This window comes from Thalassophryne amazonica, chromosome 9 (assembly GCF_902500255.1).
Source record: "Thalassophryne amazonica chromosome 9, fThaAma1.1, whole genome shotgun sequence".
Classification (NCBI taxonomy): domain Eukaryota; kingdom Metazoa; phylum Chordata; class Actinopteri; order Batrachoidiformes; family Batrachoididae; genus Thalassophryne; species Thalassophryne amazonica.
This window is the reverse complement of record NC_047111.1, coordinates 51,233,156-51,259,346: the sequence shown is the minus strand read 5'-3', so window position 1 is coordinate 51,259,346 and position 26,191 is coordinate 51,233,156. Positions and strand designations below refer to the sequence as shown.

Genomic DNA, 26,191 nt, shown 5'->3' with positions numbered 1-26,191 from the left:
CACATGGATTGGCAGTTGCTGTGTCACATCGCTCATCCTTTGCACAAAATAGACTTTTAATCTATTTTGGCACCACCTAGCTGGTGCCACAGAATCTATTTGGCTTGAAACACCCACTGTGACTGAAAATTAATGGCAGCTGGTTGTTTTTTTTCCTCTGTTGCTTGTATTTTATGTGACCAAGGGATGATGGGGTTCAAGCCATGCTATCCTCATCACCACCCTCAGCCTAAGGTTTTTTTTCCTCTGTGAAAATAACGTTGACATAGATATATCAGCTGGCCTTTATTTTTCTTAGTGAATCGCTTGATTTATTTTATTGTTATTATTGGAGTTTGTTTCTTTTCTTGATTAATCAGTTAGTTGTTTGGTGTATATGCAATAGTGAAAAGTGTCAGTTAGTATTCTCCAAGCCCAAGATGATGCTTTCGGATATCTTGCTTTGAAAAGAAAGAATTGACATTTAGAAGCTCAAATGAGAATTGGGATTATTTAGAAGAATAACAACAAAAAAACAAGCTCACAACTATTAATTAAAAATTTAGAAATGTTTACCATTTCGTCACTTTGGCAAAACAGTTTCCTCTGGGATTCATAAAATTCTTCTTATTCATATTCTTAAATGTTAAATTAATCAACTATTATCATAGCAGCTCCATGACAAATGCATTTTTTATAATGCTGATGTATTTTAACTATTGTTTTGAGTCACCACAAAAGTCCAAATTTATATTTTTTTTTCCCAACGTTTAGCTCCAGCACACAAAAGGAGACTGGGCCTCAGGTAGCCAGTGGGGTGCTAGTTGGCGACCCTGCTTTAGGTAGCACACAACAACAGACTTGAACCTGTTGCTCTCTGATGGACATCACACAGGACAACACATTAAGAAACAATGTTTTATGCTTTTTCTTTTAAATGCTTCATGGTTTTAGGAGCACAGATGTATTTGAAGAGGATTTACTAAGGGATTTTAACAAAACCAACACATTGCATAAATGGAGAGCGTCTCATCAATAAATGTCTGCAGAGCAAGAATGTCTTTGTACTTAAGGATGGGGCCGATCCGATTTGGTATCGGCTTCCGATAGCAACGTACCGTATTTTCCGGACTATAAGTTGCACCGGAGTATAAGTCGCACCAGCCACTTTATCCATTATAAAGAAAAATAAACCATAAATAAGTCGCACCGGAGTATAAGTCGCACCAGCCACTTTATCATTATAAAGAAAAATAAACCATAAATAAGTTGCACTGGACTATAAGTCCCATGGACATACAGGTATGTTAACTTAACATGAAAAGTTCAGATGATAATGTGACGGCTACCGTTTTCAGATGCATATTTCACCAGTCGTAACTTACAATCTGCAGAGTATGATTTTCTTTTTGGTGGCATTTTTTCGGGCCTTCTCCGTTGTCTTAAGTTATCAGTAACGTTGAAATTTTTATTTTTCTATGGTAGTCAGAAGTCGCAGGAACAGTCACACAAGCCTTGAGTGCCCTCTCGTGAGCTGCATTTTACCTACAGATATGTTTGTATTTTGCGGACCACATTGCGAGCCGAACCATGCAGCACCTACCTGTGCAGCTCATGACCACCCAGCGTTGTCGATCCAGCTCCTTCCAAGTGCAGACGCTAATCCTCCGCCGTCGCTCAGTGCTCCCATGCAGTTCTCAGCGTCAACTCTGCTCACACTGATATCCAAGGGTTGAAGCTGTTTTGTTAGCCGTCCCGGAATAAACACCATGTTCATCTGCTTCAAACGCTATTCACAATCTTCGACGCCAGCTCCTTCCAAGTGCACACACTAATCCTCCGCCGTCGCTCACCCGGTGCTCCCACGCAGCTCCCACGCAGCTCTCAGCGTCAACTTAAACACTCTGCTCACACTGATATCCAAGGGTTGAAGCTGTTTGTTCGCCATGCCGGAATAACAGCAAGCACCGTATTCGTCAGCTTCACACGCTGTGGGTGAGGTGAGGAATACGCGTCCAACGTTCTGTTCTCTGATTGGTTATCGCGACCAGCGTGACTTATAGGACGGCCGCCATACTACAGTGTCCATGATGCATTGCATTTCCTTTTCTGGTGGCCATTTTAAAACATAGATCGACTCTGTCACGTAAAATTGTTTTGTTACAGTAAATTAATTGAGATCCTACCGGTATATTTTTCATTTATAAGTCGCACCGGAGTATAGGTCGCACCCCCGGCCAAAACATGTAAAAAAGTGCGACGTATAGTCCGGAAAATACGGCAATTTAAGTTTCGGAAATTACCGATACAACATGCCGCAATTTCTGGTACTGGAGAGGACCCATGTCTGTGAAATCTCTGAAGTGCTGCTGGCTCTTTGCATTTTGCTGCTGAGCGTGAGGAGGGGAGGGGGAGGTTTCTGAACTGAAGCTGAGCTGTTTGAGAGAGGTCTTTTGCGCAGTTGAGGAGCAGTGTTCTAGCCACTGTGGGTGGCAAATATCTGTCCGGCTCTCAAAATTCAAATGGGCTGTTCTATCGAGCATGGATTTTCTGTATAATGAACTGAATTGTTCCTGAAAATGTGTGCTGAAAAATCAGCTGCTTCAGTGTCCCTAGCCTATGAAACACTGTGAAACGACAGCTCAGAGTGCAGCTGAACAGAGTTTCTATCCGTTGAATGGGAAAATCTTTCCTTGTTAATCCAGGGTGTGCGTATCTGATGATACATTTAGAAATTTATGGTTGAAAGGCTTTGTGTTTCCAAAAAGTACCAAGTGCGCTTTTAGCAGGGAGAGAGGGAGAACTTTTCTTTTTGCTCCAAGACTTGGTTTGACAGTGTAAACGTATGTTTCAATTGAAATTGAATTGACAGAGAGGGAGAGCGTGAGACAGAGGGAGAGAGGACTTAATTTTTACTCAGAGTTCTCCCCAGACAGTGGAACAATGGTGCCATGCCGTCATACTGCCATGTAGCACCGCTATAGTGTAGTGTCATCTCATGATGTTTTAGCTGTGGACTTGGTGGGAATCTAACGGCACACAAACCCGCTTTTATGGGAAATTTCACATAAACAACTTCAGCTCTTTATTTTATCCTGTTTATATCCAGATGACACAAACCATAACAAAACAAGCCTTACACAAAGCCAGGTTTCTGCATTTTTTTTTTTTTTTAGTTTCATCTTGGCGGGGACGCAGCTATCGGTGGGCCTTCTGGGGAGGAGGTGCACCAAGCATCACGGAGGCAGGCGCACAGCCGACTCGATCAGTGCTGTCTGTTGTGGGATCAATCAGATCAGAGGCTAATGCCGCGTTCACACGGGAAGACCAAATTTGCTTCCCTCGCCTGGCGATGGACGCGCCACCATAGTCCAGTGTGTCGCTCTGCTTTCGCTGCGAAAATTTGCCCCGATGTGTGATCAAATAGGAGGAGCTTCCATTCCGCTCGCCGTCAAGTCAACATGCCGGGCCTTGATCAGACGGAGCTTGACATCAGAGAGCCGCATCCACAACTACCACAGAACACGGCAAGCTGTTATTGATAAAGGGGGCAATACACAGTTGTGTCAAATTCCTGACATACAGTGAGGAAAAGAAGTATTTGAACACCCTGCGGTTTTGCAAGTTCTCCCACTTAGAAATCTTGGAGAGGTCTGAGATTTTCATCTTAGGTGCATGTCCACTGTGAGAGACATAATCTTAAAAAAAAAAAAAAAAAAAAAAAAAAAAAAAAAAAAATCCGTAAATCACAATGTATGATTTTTTTTTTTTTTTTTTTTTTTTTTTTTAAATAATTTATTTGTATGTTACTGCTGCAAATAAGTATTTGAGCACCTACCAACCAGCAAGAATTCTGGCTCTCACAGACCTGTTAATATTTCTTTAAGAAGCCCTCTTATTCTGCACTCTTTACCTGTATTAATTGCACCTGTTTGAACTTGTTACCTGTATAAAAAACACCTGTTCACACACTCAATCAATCACACTCCAACCTGTCCACCATAGCCAAGACCAAAGAGCTGTCTAAGGACACCAGGGACAAAACTGTAGACCTGCACAAGGCTGGGATGGACTCCAGGACAACAGGCAAGCAGCTTGGTAGAAGACAACAACTGTTAAGATTATTTACTGTAAAGTCGAAGAAACACAAGATGGCTGTCAATCTCCCTCGGTCTGGGATTCCATGCAAGATCTCACTTTGTGGGGTAAGGATGATTCTGAGAAAGGTAAGAACTACACAGAAGGACCTGGTCAATGACCTGAAGAGAGCTGGGACCACAGTCACAAATATTACATTAGTAACACATGATGCTGTCATGGTTTAAAATCCTGCAGGGCAGCAAGGTCCCCCTGCTCACGCCAGCACATGTCCAGGCCCGTTTGAAGTTCACCAGTGACCATCTGGATGATCCAGAGGAGGCATGGGAGAAGGTCATGTGGTCAGATGAGACCAGAATAGAGCTTTTTGGAATCAACTCCATTTACCATGTTTAGAGGATGAGAACAACCCCAGGAAAACCATCCCAACCGTGAAGCATGGAGGTGGAAAACATCATACTCTGGGGGTGCTCTTCTGCAAAGGGGACAGGACGACTGCACCGTATTGAAAGGAGGATGGATGGGGTCATGTATTGCAAGATTTTGGCAAACAGCCTCCTTCCCTCAGTAAGAGCATTGAAGATTGGGTCATGGCTGGGTCTTCCAGTATGACAATAACCTGAAACGCACAGCCAGGCCAACTAAGGAGGAGCTCTGTAAGAAGCATTTCAAGGTCCTGGAATGGCTTAGCCGGTCTCCCGACCTGAACTCAATAGAAAATCTTTGGAGGGAGTTGAAACTCCAAACTTGAAAGATTTAGAGAAGATCTGTATGGAGGAGTGGACCAAAATCCCTGCTGCAGTGTGTGCAAATCTGTTGAAAAACTACAGGAAACGTTTGGCCTCTGTAATTGCAGATAAAGGCTACTGTACCAATATTAACATTGAATTTCACAGGTGTTCAAATACTTATTTGCAGCAGTAACATACAAATAAATTATTAAAAGATCATACATTGTGATTTCCGGATTCTTTTTTTTATTTTTTAGATTACGTCTCTCACAGTGGACATGCATCTAAGATGAAAATTTCAGACCCCTCCATGATTTCTAAGTGGGAGAACTTGCAAAATCGCAGGGTGTTCAAATACTTATTTTCCTCACTGTAAAACCTATGACCCAACTGTGTTTTTCGTTATTCATTGCACCTCTATCAGTGTAATTTCTTGACAGCCATATGCTTTCTTTTAGTTGCATGGGATGAGCATCACACATTGGCAGAACAAGCTGGTGCTAATGTTTCAGAGCTCTTTCAATAATTATCTCAAAACTTGACTAAAACTAAATTTAGTTGAGCTTGCAATTATGCATACTATTCCACAACTGCCAGATGTTTGTCCTGAAAGCAATTACCAAATGAAGACAGATCATCTCTGGAGAGGAGTCAACACTGCTCTTTAAAAATGATTACATGCAGTGAACAGACTTTTGAGCCAAAATGGGGTGAAGTCTCCTTGTTTCCACTGAGACTAGCATAAAAATGTACAGTGTGCATGCAAAGTATTGCAGCTTAATGAAATACTGTTAATAGCACAAGTAGGAGCCAAATGAAAATCCAGCACTGATGAATCCAAACTCTTTAAAATAGTTTTTTTTTGTTTTTGTTTTTTGTGGAAAAAAGGTGGTTAATTGTTTAGCCATTAGCAAGGCATAGGATTAATTGAGTCAGTTGATGACAGGATCTGTAAGATGTCCAGAAGTGACTCTGAAAAAGCTGCTTCATATTTAATTCTGGGTTCTGACAGATACAAGGGGAAGACCAGTGAAGCTGCTATTTTGGGTGACCTTAGCATTTTTTAAATGTATTCTTAACATGCACAGTGACCACAATGTAAAATATTGAGACCTATTGAGTTCCTTATGAAGCCTTGTTGCTTATTGCAGGGTCCTGGTGGCTACTCGGATCCCTTGTGTTCTCTGACAAATGCATTTCAATCATACATGATTTGCTTGGTCACTAACAAGCCAGCTGTATTTATAACTTAAACTGAGAAACACTAGTGAATGTGCTAAACTAGCTAGCACAGCCGCTAGCATGTAGTAAAGTGTAAAATGAAGAAATGTATTTGCAGTACAACTGATCAATATGGCCACCAATTGTAGTCACTTATTGCTTCAGTTTAAAAATATATTTTTGTTAACTTTGATGTTTCTTTTTGAAGCTATCTTGGCTATTAACCCTCTGGGATCTGAGGGCATTTCTTTTTTGGACAGTTCACTCGCCTGGCGTAAATGTTTTATTATTGCTGTTAACAGCTCTCCCTGCATCCCACAATCAAGTTTTGTCTCTTTTTTCAGGACAACCTGTGCTTTCAGAATATATATGTTTTTGTTGCGTTTTGTAAGTGTAATAAAGGTTTACAATCAAAAATAGGCAAGGAAAAAATAAAGTGAAAAATAATTTTCCACACACATTCAAAACACACAGCAAACTATAATAAACAACTTTTGAAAGGTTTATAAAGGTAATTTGAGGTCTTGTGTGAAAGACTGAACAACAAAAAGGTTCAAACAATAAACACAAATGCACATTTTCAACAATATATACAAAATGGTCTATGCGTTTTGTTGTCCATTGATATGGTATACAGTGCTTTACGCAGTGAAAGCAACAGCGTTATCCAGTAACATTCACATACAAACTAGTATGCTCTTGCTTTCACTGATCACTGTGCGTAATGGCTCAGGGCGCACTGAGTATGTACTTATTAGTATGTACTCATTGGAGCACCCAGGGGGCTATTCAGACGGGCCAGCTAGCAACACATCACTCCTGAACACGATCTTTGGCTTTTCACATGAGGTAAATCTGCTCTACGATTGGATTTTTGAAAACCATGTAACGGTAAACCAATTCCGATTGGACACTAACATTGCGCATGTCATCACACAGCTTCTATGAGGAGTACAAAGATGGCCGATGGCTGGCTCGAAGGTCCGCAGAGTTAACTTTTCAGCAAAAAAAGAAGTAAGTTTCCATCTCATATCATTAAAAAGTTTAGAATTTAGTAAAGCTTGGTCTTAGCCATTGTATACGACAGCGTCGGCCCCAGAGGGTTAATGTCACCACTACCTGTTCTCTTAATAATTAGGACTGCAGTTAATTGCATGTCAGTCAAAACCATGGTTGCCACTTCACATTGGTGAATGCATGCATAGTTTTAAGTTTGATTTATTTCAAGTTTTATTTCAGGTTTTCAGGCACATATAGTCTAATTCGCATACCCTCAGACACTTATTTTTTGCTATACAGATATAAAAACAAACATACAAATAAACATAATGTGGCGAGCAGAGCTTGCCTGTGAATAGCCATGGAGAATATATATATGTATGTATAAAAGTTTTTGTCAGCAGCAGTGCCAGAATTTTTAAGACAAAACCTCTCTTGTGGTTTGTGCTGCACTCTGTCATTCCTGTATGCAGTCCTCTTCATAAAAATAAGCTTAAATACAGACACTGCCAATATGAGGTGGGATTTATTGTAAACATCGAGCATATTTGAATTAAATTGGTTAATTTACAGTTGCTGTAAGTTAGATTTGTAGTGTCCAGAGGCTTCGTTGAAATGGAAAAGAAACCCAACAAACATGCACACAGGAGTGTGTGACTATCATGGTTGATCAGAGCTCTTATGTGCGTAAAGTGCTCCATTTCCACTGAGACAAAAGTGTAATTATTTATCAGTTTGTTGAAATACCGTCCGTTGGAACAGACACTGTGACATAGAGCGCTTTCAGCTGCTGTGCAGCGCTTGGAACTGTGCTAATAAAATATTTGTTTATTCTTCACAAATCTGTTTCTCAAAATATTGTGAAAAAAGGTACATCACACCTGTGAAGAAAGTGTAGAAACAATGAGTTCCAATCAGTAACTGCAGATTAGTGTACAGATTTGCCTGGGCTGAAGGCCCGGGGCCCAGTGTCACATAGGGGCCCCACATCAATTTCAACCAACATGTTTTGAAGAACTAGTGTAATGACATGAACACAAATATCACACAGTATAAAGAAAATAATAAAATACTATCACTAGAAAGTAACTACTGCCTATCACACAGATTGTATAAAGGAGCAGTATTTCAGACATTCTTAGTGAGGCATACAGGAGCCTAGACTCCATTATAGTGTATATTCTAGCAGTATAGTGTTAACTGAAATCAGAAAAGGCATTTTACTCTAGTGCTGTTTGAGCCATACCAATGTTCTGAATTTGTAATTGTGCATAGTTGCACCTTTTTTTCTTTTGAATCAATGTGTGGTTAAGCAACTTCCCATGTGGGTAATTGAAATTGGTAACACTTAGCCATTTTTGAACCCCAAAGAGTACCCTGAACTGCCAGGTGGTTTGTATACTTGTTTCTGGAGCAGAAGGTTCCCGATTCAAGACCATTTCCCTGCCCACTCTCCATGTAATGTAGAGTTGTTAGGAAGGGCATCTAGCATAACACTTGTGCCAAATCAACAGGTAGATCTACCGTATTCACGTGTTGTAGTGCCCAGGGCTTTCACTGCAAAATTCTACTTTGAGAGGTGATGGACCAATAGTATATTTGTCAGATCATTCATTTCAATGAAATGTCTGATTTAATCACAAATAAAAAATTAATTACAAATAACTCAACAGTTTGTCAGTTTTTGTCCTGTACAAAATGTTTTCTCATTCATGAAATGTGTTCTTTGTCAGCTGATGTCTGGCGAGTCCATCGGAAAGTTGTGTACATGCTCAAAACTTTGAGCGGACATCAGATGTCGAGCTTTCCAGATGGTTCTTTTGTCCTGTACTTGTTTGTAACTTACCAGTGGACGTCTGGTCGTTGTTAAGCTGCTTTCGCATGTCGTCAGCAGAAAAAAAGTCACAGCAGAATTCCATCTGCAGCGCCAGACTGCAGGAGGTGACGTGAGGTGTGGTGCATACCAGCAGGCGGTGTTTGTTCCCTCATTCCATCAGAGCCTGAAATCCACCGATGGCTAACTTTGTGAAGGGTAAGATGCTAGAAGACATTTTTTTTTCATGGAAAATTTGGTGCTATGATGTCATGGTCTTAATGTGTAACTTTTTTAAGTTAGAAGCTGTACAGTATGCTTGTTTTATGAAAAATATTAAATTTCTTTATCAAAGCGGAGGATAGAAGTCTTGGGGTGTGTGTGTATGTGTGTGTGTGAGTGTGTGAAATCGATTTATGTCAATATGGCAATTCTTTTCTTAAACAATTCAGTTGATTCAAAACTTTCAAAAAAGTAACTTTGTCTCCCTTTCAGTTTCTACTTGCTGTCATAAACTCTGCTCCTAGTGGTTGGATTGTGCACCATAGCATTATAAAACATTAGCGTTGCAACATTTCCTATTCGGACATGATGTGCTGTTATAATGTTACAGCAAACACATAACGTGTGCTAAGGGTAATGAAATCATCCTCGTTAATGTTGAAGTTTACAACTATCAATATAAGTAAAGCTGGGCAGACACTGTACGATATTTTCAATCACTGTACTCGGCTCCAGCTCAAACTGTACGACAAAACCGCAGGGTGTATAAGTTCAGAGTGCACGATTTATGTTCTCACACTGTACGGCCTGATGCTCTGATGCAATCTGACTACTCGCATTATATGTTCAAAAACCACACGTCAGACTCGTGTTTCCAGAATCCAAATGTAAACAGAAGCTTTTTTTTTTCAAACTTTATTTACGTTTCTTTTTTTTTTTACAAAAAACTCTTGATGGGAGACATCAAAGTTAAAAAAAAACAAACAAATGAGTTGAAGAAAGGGGGGGAAAGAAACAGAAGCTGCTCTCTCCAATTCCACATCGATATTTGCAAATGCAGTGCGAGAGGTTGGACACTTGTAGCGCTGCTGAAGCAGTGCAGTACCCTCACAACGGCCGATCAGAATATCAAACAGGTTTGATTTTCATCCGACCATATGATTGCTGATCGGGAGGTGGTCGTGAGAGGTTAAACGCAGTTCGTTACTCCATGTACAACCCCTGGCAAAAATTATGGAATCACCGGCCTCGGAGGATGTTCATTCAGTTGTTTAATTTCATAGAAAAAAAGCAGATCACAGACATGACACAAAACTAAAGTCATTTCAAATGGCAACTTTCTGTCTTTAAGAAACACTATAAGAAATCAGGAAAAAAAATGTGGCAGTCAGTAACTGTTACTTTTTTAGACCAAGCAGAGGGAAAAAAATATGGAATCACCCAATTCTGAGGAAAAAATTATGGAATCATGAAAAACAAAAGAACGCTCCAACACATCACTAGTATTTTGTTGCACCACCTCTGGCTTTTATAACAGCTTGCAGTCTCTGAGGCATGGACTTAATGAGTGACAAACAGTACTCGTCATCAATCTGGCTCCAACTTTCTCTGATTGCTGTTGCCAGATCAGCTTTGCAGGTTGGAGCCTTGTCATGGACCATTTTCTTCAACTTCCACCAAAGATATTCAATTGGATTTATGATCCGGACTATTTGCAGGCCATGACATTGACCCTATGTGTCTTTTTGCAAGGAATGTTTTCACAGTTTTTGCTCTATAGCAAGATGCATTATCATCTTGAAAAATGATTTCATCATCCCCAAACATCCTTTCAATTGATGGGATAAGAAAAGTGTCCAAAATATCAACGTAAACTTGTGCATTTATTGATGATATAATGACAGCCATCTCCCCAGTGCCTTTACCTGACATGCAGCCCCATATCATCAATGACTGTGGAAATTTACATGTTCTCTTCAGGCAGTCATCTTTATAAATCTCATTGGAACGGCACCAAACAAAAGTTCCAGCATCATCACCTTGCCCAATGCAGATTCAAGATTCATCACTGAATATGACTTTCATCCAGTCATCCACAGTCCACGATTGCTTTTCCTTAGCCCATTGTAACCTTGTTTTTTTCTGTTTAGGTGTTAATGATGGCTTTCGTTTAGCTTTTCTGTATGTAAATCTCATTTCCTTTAGCGGTTTCTTACAGTTCGGTCACAGACGTTGACTCCAGTTTCCTCCCATTCCTTCCTCATTTGTTTTGTTGTGCATTTTCGATTTTTGAGACATATTGCTTTAAGTTTTCTGTCTTGACGCTTTGTCTTCCTTGGCCTACCAGTATGTTTGCCTTTAACAACCTTTCCATGTTGTTTGTATTTGGTCCAGAGTTTAGACACAGCTGACTGTGAACAACCAACATCTTTTGCAACATTGCGTGATGATTTACCCTCTTTTAAGAGTTTGATAATCCTCTCCTTTGTTTCAATTGACATCTCTCGTGTTGGAGCCATGATTCATGTCAGTCCACTTGGTGCAACAGCTGTCCAAGGTGTGATCACTCCTTTTTAGATGCAGACTAATGAGCAGATCTGATTTGATGCAGGTGTTAGTTTTGGGGATGAAAATTTACTGGGTGGTTCCATAATTTATTCCTCACAATTGAGTGAGTCTATATTTTTTCCCTCTGCTTGGTCTAAAAAAGTAACCCTTACTGACTGCCACAATTATTTTTTCCTGATTTCTTATAGTGTTTCTTAAAGCCAGAAAGTTGCCATTTGAAATTACTTTAGTTTTGTGCCATGTCTGTGATCTGCTTTTTTTCTACAAAATTAAACAACTGAATGAACATCCTCTGAGGCCGGTGATTCCATAATTATTGCCAGGGGTGGTATATTACACGATGCAGGACACACGATTAAACTGAAACTCGGCGCGATCCAAAAAAATTCTCGCGCTAGTGAAAAATCGGCTGAAAAAGGGCCAAAACACGCACAGTGCAAGTCCAGCTTAAGTAACTCACTGTAGACATTAATGTTAGTGGCTAACTAGTCAGCAAGCTTACCGAGATGACTATCCCTCTTCCTTAGCTTCTGAATTGGACACAACGTGCTTCCCTTTCAGATACTCGCACATCGCCTTTGTACTGCCGTGTAAGGCAAGTTCTGCCTTGCAGATTTTGCACTGCACGTTTTTCCTCATTAATTTGCTTAAAATCCTCCCAAACTTTTAAGCTCTGTTGCCGGCTAGCCATGATATTGTTTGGGCATAACTTTTCCCGTGACATCACGGCTGACCCAGATTACCAGTAATGCACATGTGCATCAATTCCAGAAAGGCAGCTGAAGGTACAGTGGCAGTTTTGAGACAAAAACAAAACTTAAAAAATTAACGATGACATTGATTATTAAATTAGTCGCCAACCATTTTGATAGTAATTGTGACTAGTTGACAAATCATGGCAACCCTGTATAGGAGTATCATATTGTCAAAATCCCACCAACATGAGTCCCTCTCCAGAGTTGGCCACACAAGTGTTCATACTAAGAAGCTAATGGGCTCTGAATGGGACACTGAATGAAGTATAAGTACTCAGTGGTTCAGAGTTGTCAAACAGCATCACCAAATCATTTGCTCATTTTACCTGCAAAGACCTACTGGGCTGCATTAATTTTGGTTTATGGTTTTGTTCATTTGATTTTGGTCAGAGTTGATGAGCAGAAGTGACTAAATGTATTTTATTTTAAAATACGTGGTGCATTACAAAGATGCCTCACCTTCACCAATGTCAGGATGCTGCCATGCATGGCTACACACCAGGAGCAGCTGGGGCTGTAAGGCCCTTACAAGGGTAAAGGTAGTGAGTTACCTGTTAGAGATTCCTCTTGTCACAAGCCTGCTTCTCTAACCTCCAAGCTACCATCTGCGCCAAATATATATATATATATATATATATATATATATATATATATATATATATATATATATATAAGCTTATAGTCTCAAGAAATGTATTATTCAGTCTTCCCAAGTATTTTCATTCTGTCAGTGTGGGAGATAATTGTTATCTCAGCCCGACCAAACACTCATCAAAGGTTGGTTGTGAAATAGATAAAACATGCATGTTTGCAATGTACTTTTCAAATTCACAGCAGGTGACACAGCGGGATATGAGTAGAACTACAAGTATGTAAACCTGTGTTTTATTCCCGGTCATGATAGCCATCTGCATTATTTCATAATACACCTCATCTGCATTGTCTGTCCACCCAGCTGTGAATGGGTACTGGCCTTGGGTGGGGAAGTAATCTGCATTGGACTGGCATCAAGTCAAGGAGGAGTCTTAGCCTTTTGCAGTGGATTTAAAAGGAATCACAGCAGTCACCTGGGCTTTTTGTATGGAAAGAGCAGGTTTTTTTTTAACTAGTTCAACTGTTTCTTTTAATTTTAGCTGTTTTTTTTTTTTCTTTTTTGGAACCAAGTAAGACCTCGTGGTTTGATCAAATGTTTGTACATTAAGCTAAGTGTTCTCAAATGTTCACTATTTGCAATGAAATGCTCATCAAAGTGGGGGATTTGAAGGCTTCCTGAGTCATTTATTTGGCTGATATCTAATCAGACATCAGTGGCTCTTTTTATCCCTCAGTATCGCTGCTGTGCACACACAGCATAAAAATATGCTGCTCGCTGTGTCCTGACCTCAAGCATCTGTTCTTTAGCTTTTATTTTCTAGAATGAAATTTAATGTAATGTAACCCTGTGGAGAGGAGGCGAAGCTCATTAAAGATATCTCTCTTTTTGGATCTTACCTCCAGTTATGATAGTTTAGTATATTCAAGCAGTAAAGTCAGCACTTCAGTCATATTCCGTTGGGATTTAAGACTACTTGTAACAACTGGATGCATAAATGTAAAGCCTCATTTTCTTTTTTTGCATCCAAGTCTGTAACTGACAAACTGGTGTGTGAAGACCACAAATGTGATTGAATGTGCTGCGTCGTGACATAGCATTTTTCACTATCGGTGCAGAAGGTTCCGGGTTCAAATCCCACCCCTGCCACATTTCTCCATGTAATGTGGAGTTGCGTCAGGAAAGCATCCAGCGTAAAACCTGTGCCAATTCAACATGCAGATCCGCCTTGGATTTGCTGTGGCGACCCTGAGTGCAAACAAGGGAGCACGCCTCTAATGTAACTTTAGCGCAACCATGGAATCCTCAGTAATGTTACGGAATCTACAAGTTGACAGGCTCCAGGGAAATTTGAGGAATTACCAAAATATGTCAGAAGCATATTCAGTTACAGTCAGCACAATACTGTGACACTCTAAAGGTACCTTGACACTTGCATGAATTTGATTCTCACACTGGCATACAATCTGGCATGCCAGTGAGTAAAGTCATTGTAAACTGTGCGTGAGCTGTGTGGCTGCATGCAAGTGCACAAAGACAATTTGGAAATGTTCAAAACGTCTGACACACATTGTTTGTGAACTACACGTGAACATTGCGCAACCTATTCGCAAACAGTCATTGCCCCAATGCATCTGAACAAGATGTTACATCTATAATAAACATAATTTTACAGATACATTATCTAACACATGAGAAGGAATGACAATGCAACTATTTTACCAATCCATTACAATCTAATTATGAATTACCTGTGAAATGATTCCAAATGCACTCACCTCCACACACCGCACACGAGAGAAACCGCAGCTAATTCTGTGATTCTGGGAGCGATGAGAGATGGTTTCATCAGCCAAATTCTGAAAGCAAATGCGTCGCCGCCTACGAAATGATTATTTTATATAATTTGGCATCAAACGGGACAAAGCGCAGTGGGACAAAGCAGGTTGCATTGGCTTGATGAATTGTGCAGCAGTGCGGGGATTAAATTTGTGCAAGTGTCAAGGTGGCTTAAAGTTTTACAAGATAAGGACAAGGCTTGGAACTGAGGTTCCAGGATGCATACCCGATTATCCGTGAATGTGAGAAGGGGTCTTAAAATGTTGGGTTAGCCACGTCTTCCTCATCTGTGCGCTTGGCATTTGGCTTGTTTTGGTTTGTGTGTTATGGAGTCAAGTTGAGTGATGATTGTGTATCGAGCAGGAAACCTGGCAGTCCAGAGATGGTATAAATTGTTGAATGTCATGTTGTTGACCATGATTTAACAACCCCCCCCCCCATCCGCAAACTGCTTGCATTTCAGCCGCTTTATCCAACACACACTTATAATCTGTGACCTTTTTTGAATATCATTAATTTTTTTTGACTGTGTTGGGCTTCCGTTGTGTGTGTGTGTGTGTGTGTGTGTGTGTGTGTGTGTGTGTGTGTGTGTGTGTGCAGCATGCTGCTCCTGCTGTTGTTACTCCTTGCTGGCTGCACTCCCTCACATGTCCTGCTGAATGTTTTATATAAACTTAAGAATATCAACACCAGCTTTTCATTTGGCATGGACTAGATTCCAAAAAAGTGAAGATCAGAAAAGTGTTTTCTTGTAAACAGACAATCACTGAATTTTGTTTTAATGCTTTTATATTTTCCATGTGCATGACTTCCAGTTTTAGAAAGCCCTGTAGAAGGTGGTAATTATATTAAGGTTGTCAGTAGGATGTCAAAATCAAAGCCATGAAAATTGTAAACAGAGCAACAAATTTTAAGGTTTCCGGTCCAGTTATTGAGATTCACAAACATTTTGACACAAATTTGGCTTTTCTACTTTCCACCAGTCATTTTATATATACAGGTAGAGTATTCGGAGATCTACTAACTCTTAAAATTTCACATTTAAACTCCACTGGTTTATGTTGTCCATTGACTTTTTGCGTGTAGAAAAAATAAAAATAAGTACAAAAACAACAGGGTCCTTCAACTGCTTTCCTGGTGCTTGGACCCTAATAAAAATCATAATGTATAAAAATAAATTCATAATAAATAAATTATAATAATAGTAATGATTATTAGTGACTTAACTATTGTAATCTGTAGAAATAAAGTATGCAGTTTGAACCATATTGTCTTTGAAACAAAGATTGGTTTTGTCTGATCGCAGCATGGTGGCTTAGTGGTTAGCACTGTTATCTCACAAAGAAGGTTGTGGGATCGATTTCCACCTGGGGCCTTTCTGTGTGTAGTTTGCATGGTGTCCGAGAGCTGTGAATGGCAGCAGCTGAAAACAGCATCTCAACTCCGCTCTGAACTGAAGGGTAAAAAAACAAAACTTAAAAAAAAAGCCATAAAAATTGTACATTAAATAAACCAGAGGTCCTTCTGCATCCGTATGTGATGATACATTCAGTAATGAGAGAGAGAGAGAGAGAGAGAGAGAGTTTGACAAATCAGTCCAGGTTCAGCAGTTGTTATTTTTGAAGGAGAGTGTAAATGCTATGTGTGCTCAACATTATTTAATTTATGAACTTAGACTTTCACAGAAACATTATTATTCTTGCTTTCAGTCCATCTAAAACCACCCAAAATTCATTCAAATAAAACTTGCCAATAATGTTTTAGTGGTATAAAACCCTATAGCTTCGGTGGGGGGGGGCACACCTCGCCTGAAGCTATGAGCCGTGATTGCATACCCAGCAGTAAAATGAACACACGCACATATATAGATAGATAGATGTGTGTATGTATACGAGGTCTGTCAATAAAGTAACAGTCCTTTTTATTTTTTTCAAAAACTATATGGATTTCATTCATATGTTTTTACGTCAGACATGCTTGAACTCTCATGCGCATGCGTGAGTTTTTCCACGCCTGTCAGTTACGTCATTCGCCTGTGAGCACGCCTGGGGAAGGAGTGGTCCCGCCCCCTCGTCGGATTTTCATTGTCTGGAAATGGCGGAATGAAAATAACTTTTTTTTTACATCAGAATTTTTTCACAAGTTGTTAGAAACTGGCACCTGGAAACCATTCGAAAAATTTATCTGGCTTTCGGTGAAAATTTTACGGGATTCACAGAGAATAAGGACTGTTACTACAGCTTTAAAGACCCCTTTAAGGACGCTCGGCGCGCTGCGCTCCGAGCTGCGACGACGCGGCACAAGCCACCGGACCATTTCTAAACGGATGGCTCTGTGGATACAAGATCGTCGTGTGCGCTTTCTCTGGTTATCACAAGAGCTGGACATCAGCCATTTTCCGACAGATTTCACTTTTAACAAGAGATTTTGTCATCGAAAGCCGCGCGGAGGCTTCGCGCGTAAAGACCGATTCGCTTTGGAAGCGAGACAACGGAACACCGCCGTTTCGGCGAGTCAGAGGACAAGTTTGGACATGTCCAGCTCTCCACAATTTCTCTGATACTTACTGGACTGGTAAGCATTGAAAGCCGAGATAGGCATGTGCAAACTTGTCCTCTGACACGCCGAAATGGAGGTGTTCCTTTGTCTCGCTTCCAAAGCGAATCTGGACATGTTCTGGCATGTGCAGGCACATCCACCATTTCTCGGATAATCACTCGATGGATAAACCACCGACAGCTGTCTGAACGCCATCTCAAAGCCGTCCTGTGAGACCAAAACTGAGGTGTTCCTTTGTCTCGCTCCATCAGGAAATCGGTCGTGTCGCGCGAAGCCTCCGCTCGGCTTTCCATGACAAAATTGTTAAAAGTGAAATCTGCCGGAAAATGGTTGATGTCCAGCTCTTGTGATAACCAGAGAAAGCACACGACGGTCTCGTATCCACAGAGCCATCCGTTTAGAAATGGTCCGGTGGCTTGTGCCGCGTTGTCGCAGCACGGCGCGCCGAGCGTCCTTAAAGGGGTCCTTAATGCTGTAGTAACAGTCCATATTCTCTGTGAAGCCCGTAAAATTTTTACCGAAAGCCAGATAAATTTTTCGAATGGTTTCCAGGTGCCTGTCTCTAACAGCTTCTGAAAAAAGTCTGATGGAAAAAAAGTCCTTTTCATTCCGCCATTTCCAGACAATGAAAATCCGACGAGGGGGCGGGACCACTCCTTCCCAAGGCGTGCTCACAGGTGAATGACGTCACCGACAGGTGTGGACAAACTCTCACATGTGCACGAGGGTTCAAGCATGTCTGACGTAAAAACATATGAATGAAACCCATATAGGTTTTGAAAAAAATAAAAAGGACCGTTACTTTATTGACAGACCTCGTATACAGTGAGGAAAATAAGTATTTGAACACCCTGCGGTTTTGCAAGTTCTCCCACTTAGAAATCATGGAGGGGTCTGAAATTTTCATCTTAGGTGCATGTCCACTGTGAGAGACATAATCTAAAAAAAAAAACATTCCGGAAATCACGATGTATGATTTTTATTTTTTTTTTTTCGTATGTTACTGCTGTAAGTAAGTATTTGAACACCTGTGAAAATCAATGTTAATATTTGGTACAATAGCCTTTGTTTGCAATTACGTAGGTCAAACGTTTCCTGTAGTTCTTGACCAGGTTTGCGCACACTGCAGCAGGGATTTTGGTTCATTCCTCCATACAGAAATTCTGTAGATCGTTCAGATTTGGAGTTTCAGCTCCCTCCAAACATTTTCTATTGAGTTCAGGTCTGGAGACTGGCCAGGCCACTCCAGGACCTTGAAATGCTTCTTATGGAGCCCCTCCTTAGTTGCCCTGGCTGTGTGCTTGGGGTCATTGTCATGCTGGAAGACTCAGCCATGACCCATCTTCAATGCTCTTACTGAGGGAAGGAGGTTGTTTGCCAAAATCTTGCAATACATGACCCCATCCATCCTCCCTTCAATACAGTGCAGTCGTCCTGTCCCCTTTGCAGAAGAGCATCCCCAGAGTATGATGTTTTCCACCCCCATGCTTCACAATTGGGATGGTTTTCTTGGGGTTGTTCTCATCCTCTAAACATGGTAAATGGAGTTGATTCCAAAAAGCTCTTTTCTGGTCTCATCTGACCACATGACCTTCTCCCATGCTTCCTCTGGATCATCCAGATGGTCACTGGTGACCTTCAAACTGGCTTGGGCATGTGCTGGCTTGAGCAGGAGGACCTTGCTGCCCTGCAGGATTTTAAACCATGACAGCATCATGTGTTACTAATGTAATCTTTGTAACTGTGGTCCCAGCTCTCTTCAGGACATTGACCATGTCCTCCTGTGTAGTTCTGAGCTTTCTCAGAATCATCCTTACCCCACAAAGTGAGATCTTGCATGGAATCCCAGACCAAGGGAGAGTGACAGTCATCTTGTGTTTCTTCCACTTTCTCATAAATAATCATAACAGTTGTTGTCTTCTACCAAGCTGCTTGCCTGTTGTTCTGTAGTCCATCCCAGCCTTGTGCAGGTCTACAGTTTTGTCCCTGGTGTCCTTAGACAGCTCTTTGGTCTTGCTATGGTGGACAGGTTGGCGCGTGATTGAGTGTGTGAACAGGTGTCTTTTATACAGGTAACAAGTTCAAACAGGTGTAATAATACAGGTAAAGAGTGCAGAAAAAGTGGGCTTCTTAAAGAAACATTAACAGGTCTGTGAGAGCCAGAATTCTTGCGGGTTGGTAGGGGATCAAATACTTATTTGCAGCAGTAACATACAAATAAATTATTAAAAAATCATACATTGATTTCCGGATTATATTATTTTATTTTTTTAGATTGTCTCTCACAGTGGACATGCACCGAAGATGAAAATTTCAGACCCTTCCATGATTTCTAAGTGGGATAACTTGCAAAACCGCAGGGTGTTCAAATACTTATTTTTCTCAGTGTGTGTGTGTGTGTATTTGACTTTAAAGTTTTTTGCAGAGAGAACTCTTATTTCTACAATAAAACCACTGTAAAATGAGCCATCCAAGAGCATGCAGCTATAGACACAAAACCTCATAACTTGAGCTTCAAATTTAGTTGCATATCGCACTCCATAGTACTTGAGTGAAGAGGAGCACTTAGTCTAGCTTTTTGGTATGCTGACTCAATTATAGTAAATTGTTAAATGTGTTAGGCCATTTCAAATAGGAAAATATTTAAGCTGAAAACATCTTGTCAACCTTGGTGTGCACATTGAGGACAAGTGATGCATGTTTGTTTGAAATGCTGCCAAGATAAGAGTTGTGTGTCAGGTTCCTCTAAGTCTGTCAGGAAAAGCTCCCAGAACATTGTGTTATTTCTCTCAAAGCTGAGAGAGGGGGAGGGGGGTGTCTCAGCTCATCTGGTAGATGTTTTTAGTTTAAAATGTAGATAAACTTTTCACTTGGTTACCAATGTTGGAGTATTATATAAAAAAGATGCATAAAGATGAATAAGTACACAGTCTGCCTGGGTTTGATAAAGGAAAACATGTCTCCCCTGTAAAAGCATGTTTTTACAGTGGCCACTTCTGGAGACAACATAGAATACACAATCAAGCCAAACTGTTTAGTTTGTCCAATTATTTATGGGCAGTAAAAATGGAAGGACTATGTATGAAAGTGGCTTTAATTCCTAAGTTGTTAATGCAGTATTTTTGTTCAGCCACTTGAATTAAAGCTGAAAATCTACACAGCAAGCACATCTTGGTTGTTTCACTTCTATGGATGTGTATTGAAAACCGGTTCCAGTTCAGTATCAATGAGAAATTATGTCCACCGACATCAATAGCCTTTTTGTTTAATGATTCTCTTGTTGGTCCTTAAGTTCACATTACACTGGAGCAGCCGTTGTTTTTGAGGGAAAATGATCCTTTGCCTACATTGATTGCAGGCTTGCTGTTTCTGAAAAGCTGCAAAGCAGTCGGTTGTAGCACAAGCTGCTAAACAGTCTCTGAAGCCCCGAAGTGCTTTGAAGCAGCAAAGCGCAAGCAGCGGGTCGGCAGTTTCTTCATTAACCTCAAAGCCATTTAAAGATATTAATTATGAGTTAGCTTTGTGCTGAATTAAAGTCACGAACTGGGACTCTTGTCTTGTTGCGGGCAAGAAGAGAATCATCCTCCGTTCCACACGTTTTATATGGTTCTCTGGCATGAGCTGGGCCTGCTTCACCGATTGTTAAACTGAAGCTCAGGTAAAGGAAATAATAATGTTATCCTTTGTCGCGTTTCAAAAAAGTTGGGACAGTGGGATGTTTACCACTGTTACATCACCTTTCCTTCTAACAACACTCAATAAGCGTTTGGGAACTGAGGACACTAATTGTGAGTGTCATGATTGGGTATAAAAGGAGCATCCCCAAAAGGCTCAGCCACTCACAAGCAAAGATGGGGCAAGGAAATACTTGTTTGCTTTGTACCCATTGCCACTAACTCTGTCAAGCCACGGGTTGTGTTCATTATTCAGTTTTGATGAGCGTGTGTGTGGGACATGTATGAAAATACGGAACAGTTTACATCCTGTATTGATTCACTACTGGACTCAACAATTAATTGTCAGCTGATGGTGCAGTTCTACACGGCCATCATCGAGTCCATCCTCTGCTCCTCCATCACGGTGTGGTACGCCGGGGCCACAGCCAGGGACAGACAGACTGCAACGCATTGTGGCCTCTGCTGAGAAGGTGATCGGCTGTAGCCTTCCATCTCTCCACGACCTGCACGTCTCCAGGACTCTGGGCCGAGCAGGTCGGATCACAGCTGACCCTTCTCACCCTGCACACGGTCTATTCAAACCACTCCCCTTGGGCAGGAGGCTACAGTCCATCCGGACCAGAACCTCCCGCCATAAGAACAGTTTCTTCCCCTCTGCCGTTAGACTCATGAACTCCTCATAACTCAGTCACCTTAAGCTTAACTCTGTCACTTTGTCATTTTATCACGGGTCACTTTAGACAATGTATTTTGGTTTTTAATTGCACTCCTCCCACTGCACTGTTTTTTCTGTTTCTCTGTTTTTCTGTTGCACACAGCCTTTCATATTTCATATTTCTTTTTTTTTATCTTATATTTTATCTTATTTTGACACATATGTTATATTTTATCCTAGCATTTTATCTCTTCTTAATGTTGCACCATTGTACCGAAGCAAATTCCTAGTCTGTGAATCCTGTTCACTGGCAATGGCAATAAACTTCTTCTGATTCTGATTCAAATAAAGGACAATTCTGTATTTTAAGGAACGAGTGGCAACCCTAGATACATAAATCAATCTATATAAAAGTCAACAGTTGATGGGTTGTTTGAGTCACACTTTCTGTCTATGTTGAGAATTTCTGTGTATGGGGGGGGGCAACCACATTGCTGGAATTCACACATCAATGTGGTGGTTTTAGGGCATAAATAAACTACAGCACTGACAGAGTGCATACCCCTGCCAAAGAAAAATACTTATAACTGTGGATCTATACAGGGTATACAGACAATTTAAGGACACATTTAAGCAGCATCAGTTTAGCATACATTTTTTTTTCTCGAAATGACTCAGTGGAATGTTTTCTGTCAGCATGTTTGCTTCAAAAGCACTGGAGTTGGTGGGATGTGCTGCTCATCACTGCCAATACTGTAGCCTTCAACTTTTTGATCAGCTTCATTATCAAATCTTTTCTCAAGCTGTTTTGATTGCCAATTGCAGAAACATAGTGTTTGTGATTGTGTAGTACATGTTTTTACAATGAATCCAATGTAGAACATGTCTTTACAAAATAACAAGTAAATGTGATCAAGTAGTTCCATCAGGAAGGAAGAGTGAGTAGATTTGTAGTCATTTTAACCCTGACACTTAACATGAAGGTGTAACTGCTTTTGTTGGTTACCATTTCATTTTAAACATCTGCAGTGTGGTGTGACAAATTTATATTGTGGAAAAATGTTTCATATTAGTTTTTAAGTCCTTGGCAAAGACTACATCAAATCATAATTTAAGTTTCAACATAATGGGCAACGAAGGGAGAATTTAAAAGAAGGATTTCATCAGTCTAGTCTCCTGGAAGCTCTTGCTGATAACACATTTGTCACCATGTCATCATCTTGTGCAGCTGATGAAAAATGTTTATTTGTTGCAGCCTGTCTGCCGTTCCCCTACGTGCTGTCACAAACTACATGCTGTCTCTTTAACAGAACATACTCATCCTCTGGCCGGGGGGGCAGCGGGGTGGAGAGGTAGAGGAGGGAGGTTGTTGACTGAAAGATGTGTTCTGGTTGGCTGTGGCCATCCTGACAGCAGTGACATCACATGGAGGAGAGGCTCTATGGTGTAAAATAACATCTCCTTTTATGGGACGAGGTGGACCGTTCCACTCTTGCGGAGAGGTGAAATTTTATTATTTTTCCTTTGGCTGATTGTAATCTTTCATCCAATTAAACCTTACGCTGTAACTGGTCTGTAAAGCTGTCCTGTGAATTTAATACTGCTGTAAGGCATGTTTTATAACATGGGCTCATTTAGGTTCGGTTTTTTGTTCCATGCAGAATCACTGCCACTGATGTTGAGTCTTGGTTTCTCTTAGTTATTGGTGAGTGTGAGAGTCTTTGAGCTGTAGAGATTTATTAATGGTTCAGTAGTCTTATGTCTCTGTGCTTTCACCACACTTTGTTGTGTTGGCCTTTGTGTTTTTACAAGTAGTTCACGGAATTCCTACACCTATATAGTTCTTACATTTCCTTAAGCAGCTCAAATGATTTGACTAAAAGCCCTGAAGGCAACTCTTCTCACTTGAAATATTTCTGTTGTTGTAGTTGCTGCACCGCACATATATGTATGAGTACATTGTATTATCCTTGGCTACATTATGTTGTTTTGAGGATATTAGAAGATGGATAAGAAAATTAGAAACTACATTTATTTTGTCAAGTAACATCACATTCATCCGAGCTTATACACAGATTGGACCTTCAATCCAATGGCTGACCAGCACTTCAAGAGCAATTTGGTGCTCAGAAACACAGCTAACCCACAAGTGGATAAAGAGGTGGAGTGTGGGTGACTCAGTTGTGTGAGGAAAGAAGTGCGAACAATCCAGCAGGCTAACCTCTCCATGTGTTTTACTAAATCATATTTTTGGGGACTGCCACTGCACAGTCATTATAACGACTTGTTTTACGAGGGCTGTCAATAAAGTAACGGTCCTTTTTATTTTTTTCAAAAACTATATGGATTTCATTCATATGTTTTTACGTCAGACATGCTTGAACCCTCGTGCGCATGCGTGAGTTTTTCCACGCCTGTCGGTGACGTCATTCGCCTGTGAGCACTCCTTGTGGCAGGAGTCGTCCAGCCCCTCGTCGGAATTCCTTTGTCTGAGAAGTTGCTGAGAGACTGGCGCGTTGTTTGATCAAAATTTTTTCTAAACCTGTGAGACACATCGAAGTGGACACGGTTCGAAAAATTAAGCTGGTTTTCAGTGAAAATTTTAACGGCTGATGAGATTTTGAGGTGATTCTGTCGCTTTAAGGACTTTTCACGGTGCGAGATGTCGCGCAGCGCTCTCAGGCGCCGTCGTCAGCCTGTTCAAGCTGAAAACCTCCACATTTCAGGCTCTATTGATCCAGGACGTCGTGAGAGAACAGAGAAGTTTCAGAAGAAGTCGGTTTCAGCATTTTATCCGGATATTCCACTGTTAAAGGAGATTTTTTTAATGAAAGACGTGCGGACGGATCCGCGCATCGGGACGCAGCCGACGCGGTGCGGCGGCACAGGAAAAACACCTCCGTGTTGATAACCATTTGTAAAATCCAGGCGGCTTTTGATGGCTTTCAGTGGAGTGAGTATATGAGAAATTGTTTAACAGGCAGGACATGTTCCAACTTGTCCTTAAGGCTTTCAACAGAGGTGTTTTTCCTGTGGCGGAGCGTCGCGGCAGCTGCGTCCCGACGCGCGGACCCGTCCGCACGTCTTTCATTAAAAAAATCTCCTTTAACAGTGGAATATCCGGATAAAATGCTGAAACCGACTTCTTCTGAAACTTCTCTGTTCTCTCATGACGTCCTGGATCAATAGAGCCTGAAATGTGGAGGTTTTCAGCTTGAACAGGCTGATGACGCTGCCTGAGAGCGCTGCGCGACGTCTCGCACCGTGAAAAGTCCTTAAAGCGACAGTCTCACCTCAAAATCTCTCATCAGCCGTTAAAATTTTCACTGAAAACCAGCTTAATTTTTCGAACCGTGTCCACTTCGATGTGTCTCACAGGTTTAGAAAAAATTTTGATCAAACAACGCGCCAGTCTCTCAGCAACTTCTCAGACAAAGGAATTCCGACGAGGGGCTGGACGACTCCTCCCACAAGTAGTGCTCACAGGCGAATGACGTCACCGACAGGCGTGGAAAAACTCACGCATGCGCACGAGGGTTCAAGCATGTCTGACGTAAAAACATATGAATGAAATCCATATAGTTTTTGAAAAAAATAAAAAGGACCGTTACTTTATTGACAGCCCTCGTATAGTGGGCTTTAAAAGGTATGAGCTGTTTATTTTCTCAGTAATTGTGGCTTAACATGACCAAACTGATCAAGTTACTGATGGCTGCTAAAACTGCTAAAGCCATTAGCATACCACCTTAAATCAGATGAGAATTTTGGTCTGTGCAAATATTGCAACAGGGATGTCTTAGCCGCTGACATCAGCAGGTGGCTTCACTAATGGACTCATCCCATCCACATAACGTGATGCTAGTCACTGAAATCTCTTGCTGGAGTCAGCAGTTGCAAAGAAAACCTGCACCCTCTTGGCCTTTTCTGGAATGTTTTTGGACACCACTATCTTAGCTGATCCGTTCCCACTTTTTGTCACAAGTCATATTATTCAAATGCTCAAAATGTCAGACAAGCCCTACGCAATAGCAGGCGGCCACACTGAGTGGCCTCCGAGCTACAGACGCTATGGGAAATGGAGGTGTCCCTAGTTATGCAAAACTTTGTGGTTTAAAATGTCTTAAAATAAGATGCTTGTAAAAAAACAAACAAACAAAAAACCTTTGCTCCACTGTATAGTTGTGATGGATGGGAGAAACTATCTGTAGAGACAAACTGTTTTTGTACCAGGCTGTAAACATTGAAATTTGGACATTTTAACATGGAGTTGAATGGGACCTGCTCACTTTTGGAGCTAGCCTCTGGCGCCCAGTCAAACTTTTTCTTCTCACGGCTGGGGTTCATCTTCTTTCTTCTTGGTATTTATAATTGCTGAATATGAATGTGTGAACGTCAAGCAAACTTGTTTTCTGTGAGTGGCTACAGTAATTGACTGCTTTATGTGTCCCAGAATGTTTTAAATAAAAGTTACTGTAGGGTAAGTAATTTTGGCAGAAATTGCTCAAAAACACCCAAATGCCAAAAAGTGTTAAAATTTCAACACAATGAATAAAAATATACAATACTTGTCAAAAATGTTCAATAGTAAAATGGTCTAGAATAATATTGTCCTGTGTGGCATATTGATTTGTTTACTTTCTATCAGGCAGTTTTATATTTACATAGTTCTTCTCCTTTCGACATTTGTTGTCCAGCAGAAATG

General features: G+C 40.9%; 1 protein-coding gene across 3 annotated transcripts in view; it reads left to right on the top strand.

Annotated features, from left to right (window-relative positions):
* aff4 (AF4/FMR2 family, member 4) overlaps positions 1-26,191 on the top strand; it is a 97,523-nt gene that overhangs the window by 18,462 nt on the left and 52,870 nt on the right. The window contains exon 1 of one of the 3 annotated variants that reach the window (XM_034178033.1): positions 8,834-9,060. The exons of the other annotated variants lie outside the window; for them this stretch is intronic. The gene's annotated coding sequence lies outside the window, so the exon portion shown is untranslated. Of the gene's footprint in view, positions 1-8,833; positions 9,061-26,191 lie in introns of those variants that run through there. 3 annotated transcript variants of the gene reach the window in all.